Genomic DNA, 9,668 nt, shown 5'->3' on the forward strand with positions numbered 1-9,668 from the left:
AACTCCTAATTAAATCATGTAAAAGAAATCAGGTGCAAATATTTTTGCTTGGAGATTAGCTTGACTTGGTCTTCATGTTCAATTCGATTTTGGGCTGATTTGTTATGTGCTCAACCGAATTGATCAACTTCCTTGATTTTAGGAGCTTTTTGCTGAATAGACTATCTTCACCTTATCTTCATAACAACTTCCACTTGCCAATCTCAACCAAAATGATCCTCTTTGTTTTGAATAGCTTAACCGAATTCATCTTTGAATTATATCTTTTGAATTAATTGCCAAGCATGCCACATTAATAAAATGTGCATGATTCCTCATTAAATCTTCAAGGAAATATGCCCTATCTCTAAGCCAACCTTTATCTCTTGAAATCAGCCTTGTCTTCACGTGTTTAGATGCATCTCTTGGCCTAGGTGAACTACTTGGCCACTAATAGACCAAGAATAATAATTTCCTAACCCACATTACATGAATTTAAATACTAAAAATACTTGAATGGAAATAAACCTAAGACTATATGAGAATGCAATCTCATTTATTTGATTTTATGCAAATAAAATAAACCAAAGTTGGAACATAACCTAAGGACATAAATGTCCTTCTCACATACCCTCTCATGGTTCAATTGTGTCCTTCTCACATACCCTTGGTCTTGACCCTAATTGTAGGACCATCATGACTTCTCTTGCCCTTGGGATCAAAGGCTTCCCTAGGAGGTTTTTCATCACCTCCACCCCTTCAAGTGAATTCGTCTTTGAATTTCCTTCATTTTATCCTTGCTATGATCTTTCAAAGAATGGCTATGTGTAGAAAAAATTTCAGCCTTGGGAGTAGGAATAATGTCAAGTGTAGGTTCGGCCATGAACTTGGCTTTTGCCTCACTTTCTTTCTTTTCTACTTCAATCTTAGCCCTTAGCCTCTTTTGGTCCTCATGGACTTGTTTAGGGCTCTGAGGGGCTAACACCACCATGTGACCATGGTGCATAAATGAGATCTTGTTGGTGAAACCATTATGGCTAGTGTTCTTTTCATATTGCCATGGTCTCCCCAACAACATGTGGCTAGCTTCCATAGGAGCCACATCACATAAGACCTCATCATGGTACTGCCCTATGGAGAAGGGTACCATGACTTGTCTATCCACAACCAATTCACCCACATCACTTAACCATTAGAGTCGGTAAGGGGTGGGATGTGGTTTAGTTTCAAGGTCTAGCTTTGACACTAGCCTTTGGCTAACCACATTAGTGTAGCTACCTCCATCAATGATCAACATGCATACCTTGCCTTGGACCAAACATCTTGAGTGAAATAGATTGTATTTTTGGCCCTCTTCATGCCTCTTGACTTGGCTTCCCAAGAGCCTCCTCGTCATCAAAATATCATCATCAGGTATGAATGTATCATCATCACACTCCTCTCCACTAGATGGTTCGATTGGGACTCAATGACACCATTAATGATCACCATTGTCCTTTTTGTAGGACATTGAGAGGCAATGTGACCATGGCCAAGACACTTGAAACACTTCACGTTTCTATTCTTCCCATTAGTCTCCATGACTGGTTGGATGGTTTTATGGCTGCCCACGACCTCCTTGGCCCTAGGGCTCCCCCTTTTTTGTCATCTTTCCAAGATTGGGACCTTGAAGTACTAGAGGAATACTTAGACTTCTTCCTCTTAATTTGTTGCTTTACCTTCATAACCTTTTGTACTAGATCATCCATCTCCACATAAGGTTGCAACTCTACCACATCTTGGATTTCAGGATTCAATCCATGAAGAAATCTAGCCATTGTTGCTTCATGGTCCTCATTAAGGTTGGACTTAAGCAAGGCTAACTCCATGGCTTTGAAATCCTCATTAGGCTTTGTGAATGTGTGAATTCGGTTTTGTGAAATTAGGGCAATTTTAGGGTAGATTTGATTTCAGCTTGGAGCTTTAAATAGGCTGAGGTTGGTGTATGGATTAGGGTTTGATAAGACTCGGTTGGGTAGTGTATGGTAGGGGTGATCTGGGTTGGAAGGTTACGATGAGTGAAGGTGGAAAAGAATGGAAGGGGAAAGTGCCACAAGTATGGAAGCTTGATAAACTATGAGGTTCGCCACAAGCAAGGAAGCTTGATAAGAACTTGTTAATGGTGGCCATGTCCAACCTAGGGTTTTTAGGAGAACTTGCTCAACTAAAACACACAAATTTTAATCCAAAATAAACTTAATTTTAGTAATGACAATTCAATTACATAAATAGGCAATTTGAATGTCTTATGCTGAAATAAAAGACTAAGTCATAATGAACTTTCATAATGGAAAATCCTAATTAAATTTAGGCTAAAATAGATATGAAATAATAATGTAACTCCTAATTAAATCATGTAAATGGAATCAGGTGCAAATAGTTTTGCTTGGAGATTAGCTTAACTTGGTCTTCATGTTCAATTCGGTTTTGGGCTGATTTGTTATGTGCTCAACCGAATTGATCAACTTCCTTGATTTTAGGAGCTTTTTGATAAATAGATTATCTTCATCTTATCTTCATAACAACTTCTACTTGCCAATCTCAAACGAAATGATCCTCTTTGTTTTGAATAGCTTAACCGAATTTAGCTTTGAATTATATCTTTTGAATTTATTGCCAAGCATGCCACATTAATAAAATGTGCATGATTCCTCATTAAATCTTCAAGGAAACATGCCCTATCTCTAAGCCAATCTTTATCTCTTGAAATCAGCCTTATCTTCACATGTTTAGATGCATCTCTTGGCCTAAGTGAACTACTTGGACACTAATAGACCATGAATAGTAATTTTCCAACCCACATTATATGAATTTAAATACTAAATTACTTGAATGGAAATAAACCTAAGACTATATGAGAATGCAATCTCATTTATTTGATTCAATACAAACAAAATAAACCTAAGTTGGAACATAACCTAAGGACATAAATGTCCTTCTCACATACCCTCTCCTGGGTCAATTGTGTCCTTTGATACTTTAAGGACTCATGCCTTGGCCTTGGCCCTCGTTGTAGGACCATCATGACTTCTCTTGCCCTTGGGATCAAAGGCTGCCATAGGAGGGTTTACATCATTTACCTCTCTATTAATAGAGATAATCCTTACTCAACATAATTAGGCCAAAACATCATATATATATATATATCCTTTATTATTTACGTCTATTCTTCAAGAAAATTATTAACTTCGGCCCACTTGGGGTGATCGCTAGTTAAGGGTGGAAACAGGCCAGGCAAGGCCTGACCTGTTTAAAAGTCTGGCCTGTCCTGTTAGTCTGTTTAAAAGCCTGTTTTACTATATCATCTTGAAATAGGTCATCATATCTACATTTAGATAAGTTAATATTCCTACTTTTAATTAGACTCTTCTAACCCTAACAATTAAATTATATTTTTTATATTAATATTACATATGTATAATAATATTACTTATATTAAAATTGTATAATATGAAGATATTACATAATGTAATTAAATAGGCCGGCCTGTTAGGCTTAATAGGCCTTTTGGATGGCCTACAGCCTGACCTATTTAACTAAATAGGCTTTTCAAAAAACCTGTGCCTGACCTGTTTACGAAGAAAGCCTAGCCTGACCTGACCTGTTATAGGCCAAGTAATAGGCCCCTGGTAGGCGGCCTGGCTTGTTTCCACCCTTATCGCTAGTTTGGAGTTTTTATATTTAGAAATGATATTTTCATCACAAAATTTGTTTGAAAATTTAAGCTTCGATCTCTTTTTTTTATACATATTTTCAAAAGAATTTCACTTCAATTTTCAAAACAATAAAAAGTTTCACTATTTATGTTTTTAGTTTAAATGTTTGGCAACATTTAAAAATTGATGAACACCATAAAAATTTAAAACTTGAAACTAGTTGTAGTTGAATTTTTTAAACATCAACCAAAAGTCCGTCTAAAAAGAGCATATCTTCTATTCCATGATGTGTATCAGTCCATGTATCTATTCATTTTCATTAGTCAACAAATATAAGGTTAATATATATTAAATTCATGTTTTACTTTTATACATAATGAGAGACAAGGGTACATAAAGTGGTACGAACCTTGAGACAATAAATTTGGCTCCATTCTAAAGGACTTAAATTCAATTCTATAATCGTCTGTTTACGAGTTGAGTTTTGGAAAGAAAATAATGATGAAAGGAAGACTTGAAAGTCATAAAATACAATAATGAAATTGCTCCGAAGCCTTCCATTTCCATTTATTACACTCTAAAATTTAATTCACAAACAAACCCTAATTTTTTCCTAATTACTATGACTATGAGTAGGCACGCATGCACTCTCTTGAAAGCCTTATTCACATATGAAAATATTAATTTATTATCTTCTAAATGATGAATTGCTAAGATCATTAATAATAGTTTATATATTTCATCCTTACTTTTTCTTGTATAAAATATTCTCATTGAAATTTCTACACCTTAATGAGCTTGATCCTCTTTTCTTGGCAAAATAACAAGCCACGAGTCAAAATTTTCGCTTTCGCTTTCCTTTTTCTTTGAGGGATATAAGCTCAATTTAGCTTTTGAATAATTTGAAGGAACTGTGTCCTGCAAACATCAATCCCAACATATGCATGCAGTATATGATCATGCCATATAGTAAATATGTGAATGATTTCATTGATCCAATAAATTCGATCAACTTTACTTTTTATGATAGAAGTCACTTCAAAAAATATATTGTTGCCAATAATATTAATATAATAATATACACACCATAAGAGATTCGTTTTTACCGTGTAAGCATAAAAGACATTGCACACCATCAATAAGTTCTTGTAATTTTTTTTTTACCGAATCACCGTTGAATTAAGAGGTCATATCAAATTAAAATTATGATTGTAAATGTATGGATTGTCAGCTTAATTAGTTATACTTAGTCATTATATTATTCATTTGAATTGTTTTCTAAAAAATATAGTGATAATAAAATATGAATAATAAATAATACACGTGTATAAGGCACAAGGCGCATCACCCTATTTCAGAAGTATGTATTATGCTAATAGCTAATCTTTACGCTTTTATATTTGCAAATATTATTATGTTACTATTTTTTGTAAGTGAGATTCGAACCTTCAACCTCTTTTACTCTACTTCTTCCTGACCGTCATCAAACCACTTTGTATCTCCTTTTTTATTTTATTTTTAAATTTGTTATGAATGAGACTAGAACTCACAATCTCATCCACTCCTTTCATTAAACCATTTCACCTTAATCACAAGAATACCTTATCTCAAATAAAGTATTAAGTAATTTTGGTTTCATGTAAAATTTTATAAATATGATCTATATAAATCAACTTTCAATCTATAGGTATATTTGGTGAAAACAAATAACTCAATAAGAAGTTATTAATGATGAAAATGGATCCCTCTTTCACACACATAACTTTCAAACTTCAAACTTTACTTAAGCACTTTTACTCTTGGCGCATGGCATGATTATATGTGAAACAAAAAGAGTAAGTAGTGCTTGAAAGAGTTGTAGCAGAATGATGAGATAGTGTTTACAAGATGGGAAACAGAATGGGACCCTACACAACCCACAATTGAGATTTCACCACTCTTGTTGAAGAATAAACCTGAATGTCTGTCTTTTATCCCATAAAGCTCCAACACAACCCATCATTTGTCAAAGAGCCATGGATGGATAAAGAAAATTGGTCCTTTGTTATGGACAAAAGAAAGAGAGAAGTGAATGGCAGGTGTGCACGCAGCAAAAGCATCTTTGTCTGCTACTGGTATATATATGTCACTGTCTTTGTTTTGATTCCTTTTCTTGGTTGAGTATTCTCATTACTTCATCCGTAAGAAATTAATTTCCATGGTAATTTCACGTGATTTTTTACAGATAGTATTTTATTGTGAATGAGACCCGAACCCTCAACCTCTTTCATTACATTTCTTAAACCTTCATCGTAATCATTAGATCACTATATGACTCATAAGTATTTTCACGTTCGATCAACAAGAGATTAGTCTTCCGAATTTATTTGGGTGTTTAAGTTGTAATATTTTTTAAATAAAGACCCGAATCAATGGTTCTCCGAATGACATCGTGATTAAGTGGAATTAGCTAGACTTCTCTCCAATATCGGAGATAAGTTGTTGATTTTGTTCTTGATTTTAAGGAGAAAAATATCATATCATTATATTTAAGAGGTAGAAGTGTAATATCACATTGTTTTTTCCTCCTTTATTTTTAATGTACATTCCTCTCACATAATTAAGTGACTAAAATTCTTATCATTTGGTCAAATATTCATTACTTTTTTTAATAGGTAAATGCTAATGAATATTAGTCTTTTGTTAGGAGATGAGTTTGAAACTTCAATCTTCTTAATTATCAATCTACTTTTGTTAGTGAGAATTTAGATGATCAAAACTTACATTGCATGCTACCCACTATCATTAGTTCTTCTAGATGCACACGAGTAAGTGGTACATTCATACCCATTTATCCTTCTTTCTTTCATCTCAGTGCATGCATGTATCATCATCAGTAAAACAAAGGGTTCAATTTTCACACATAATATAATAATATATTGGGGCTATGTAAGTCAACGTCAAAAGAACAAAAAAATGACGCTTATGAACACATACTACCACTTGAGTTTTATGGTTGAGTAGTAAATGGCAATGGTGCCTGTAAAAATACGTTTTCTTTCCCTGAAAAGCATCATTTTCTTTCTTTTGCTTTGTGGATTATCTTTGAAACTTTGACAGACCAGATAAACAATATAATAGTTTTGTTTTGGGTGAAAGCAATCAATTTGATTATTTTCAAGACGCAAATAATTTTATCACAATCTCTTTTCATATGACATTAACGAAATTACACACAGAGATAAAAAAAATGATTTAATTAAATTTTCGGAGACTTAATAATTTATTAACCAATCAAACTAATTGGTACAAAAAAGTGGAACAACAAATATCATTAGGATGAAAAAATTCATTTTTCTATCTTGATGTTCTCATTAAATTTTTTATTATGATGACATAATTATTCATATTTCTTTTTTCTTACTAATTGTTTAGTATAACACATATAATGTTATATATGAGATTAAATATTAATGAATAAAATGTAAACATCAAGAAAATAAACTTAATATATAGAGTAGAGATAAAATTGTTACATTGGATAACTGAATATATTGTAAGTATCAGAGTGCAACTAAGAGGGGGGTGAATTAGTTGTCTTAAAATAATGGCCACTTTTTCTGTAAAATCAAAGTTAAAGTGCAGCAGAACAATATACAGAAAAAATAATAGGAAATAAAATGAAAGAGATAAGGAGAAGAGAGTACACAAGGAGTTTTTATACTGGTTCACCTTCCTGTCCACCGAAGGTTACATCCAGTACTCTTGCCGCACAAGAGATTTTTCCACTAAGAATTATGAGTTGTAATTACAATATCTCACCCCGAGATCTCTATGTACATTACACACTCCCTAATTCTTATACCCTTGGAAAACCCCTTTCCAAGTGAATCAATTCCATTTCTCTTCACACCCCGTGAAAGAAAGAATTGAATATATTCCACTTTCTCTTCACACCCCGTGAAAGAAAGAATTCTTTACAACAATGAAGAATATTCAACTATGGCAGATTGCCTTTACAAGTATGAAACTTATGTAACTTGCAATCCAAACTCTGAATATATATAGAAGTATATAATGCTCTTTTGTAAAAGTCTTTGAAACACTTAAAGCAACTTTGCAAAATTAACTTGAAAGTTTAAGAACAAGTTGCAAAGAGTTCAAAGATAAGTTCTAAGAAAAGTGTGAGAGCTTTTGAGAAAATAGTATGAAAGTTGTATGTATTCTCTTGTATATTGTGTGTTGTTTGTGTGAGAGTTTAGAGCCTTTATATAGAGTTTACAAACACCCTTTGAAGGTATCTGAAAGTATATGAGTTGTTTGGAGTGAAGAGATTTCGTTTGGAGTGAAAACCTTTCACTTTGAAATCTGAAAAACACTTCCAACAGCTCTCAGTAATGGGTTACTCATTTGAGTAATGGGTTACTCAAACTTTCTGTCCACTTGAAATTCGAATTTTACATTGAGTAATCGGTTACTCACTTTGAGTAATCGGTTACTCAAACTCTCTGTCCAACAGATACTTAAAAATTATTTTGAGTAATCGGTTACTCACTTTGAGGAATCGGTTACTCAGCTTTCAAAAATCAGTTTTTCAGTTGGATAACTCTTTTCTCACACATGTAACCTGTTACACACTTTTAAGTCTTTTAAAAGTGTCTCACATTTTCTAAAAAATAGTTTGAGCAATTATACTTGTATATACTTAAGAGTTTAGGATAGAAGTACTTACAAAGACTTAATCTAATGTCTTGAAGCTTTTATCTTCATTTGTCTTCATAAGTCATCTTCCTTTTCTTCTTTTTGGTGATGTTGGTGTCTTCATCAAAATCGTGCCAAGGTCAGGAACAAGATCTTCTTCACATATATTAGATAATATGAAATTATGAATGATATATTAGTGAGAATGAAGGTTGAAGTCAACACTTTAATGTAGAAAAGATGATAGAATTTAACATTATATGGTTTGTGTAAGTTTAACTATCACGTGTAAATGGATCTTAAGAATTCATAGCTTTCACATAGTAAGAATGGTTATAGGTTACCTCTACCCATCACGACAGGATCCTCCTTTATGTGTTGTGTTGTTCTTTGTCAATAAAGAAACTCTTCTATCTCTTTCTCTTCCTCTCTATGCTCTTCTTTTATTGATGGCCGATAGAGACAAACTTTATGGGCAGAGATAGAGACAGTGTTTAAAGTCATTTTTTAATAAGTATAGTGCTTCCATCAAGCACTATATATAGACTCTTTCCCAAGAATCTTACCATTTCATTCACAACTCTACATTTAAGAGTTACATCATTCAAAACAAAGCAATATATTCATTCAGGTAACATAAGGCATTTCTTACATTCTCCCACTTGGCTCATGTGACAATACAATTCATGATATGATATATATCAAACATAATGTGCACAATCAAAATATGTTTTCCATATTCATTATATTACAAGTTATGATTAAGAAATAGAACTAATAAGAGTCATGACGGTTGTACATCATTTATCGGATATAATCTCTTCCATGTACTACTATATTAGCCTTATTCATAACATAACACATTAAATGAGAATCACATAATAATGTCATTTAGAAAGAAAATTTTATTTTCAACATTACTATTCTCACATGTGTACATAAGTGTGAAAACAAAATATTAATCAGAAACTTAAATATTAATGAGCTCATAGTGTTAAATATTGAGACTTTATTAATAATATAATGTTCAACATTCATTAGCAGACGCAATGCCCATATTTTTTTAACATGACCAGAAAATATTTTGGGCGGTAACCCTTTCGTCAAAGGGTCTGCAAAGCTTAATGCTAATATGCTCAATTGACACTCTAAGCTTCTGGACTTCTTCTTTATCGACAAAATATTTCAACTCTGTAAGCTTAGCACCTTTGAAATATTTGTCATTTTTAGAAAATAAGATTGTTATGAAATTATCACAATAAATTTTTAGCGACTTGGCAATACGGTTGACTAACCCAAGTCTTGAAATAAAAT

The sequence above is a fragment of the Lupinus angustifolius genome, chromosome LG15, assembly GCF_001865875.1.
Source record: "Lupinus angustifolius cultivar Tanjil chromosome LG15, LupAngTanjil_v1.0, whole genome shotgun sequence".
NCBI lineage: Eukaryota > Viridiplantae > Streptophyta > Magnoliopsida > Fabales > Fabaceae > Lupinus > Lupinus angustifolius.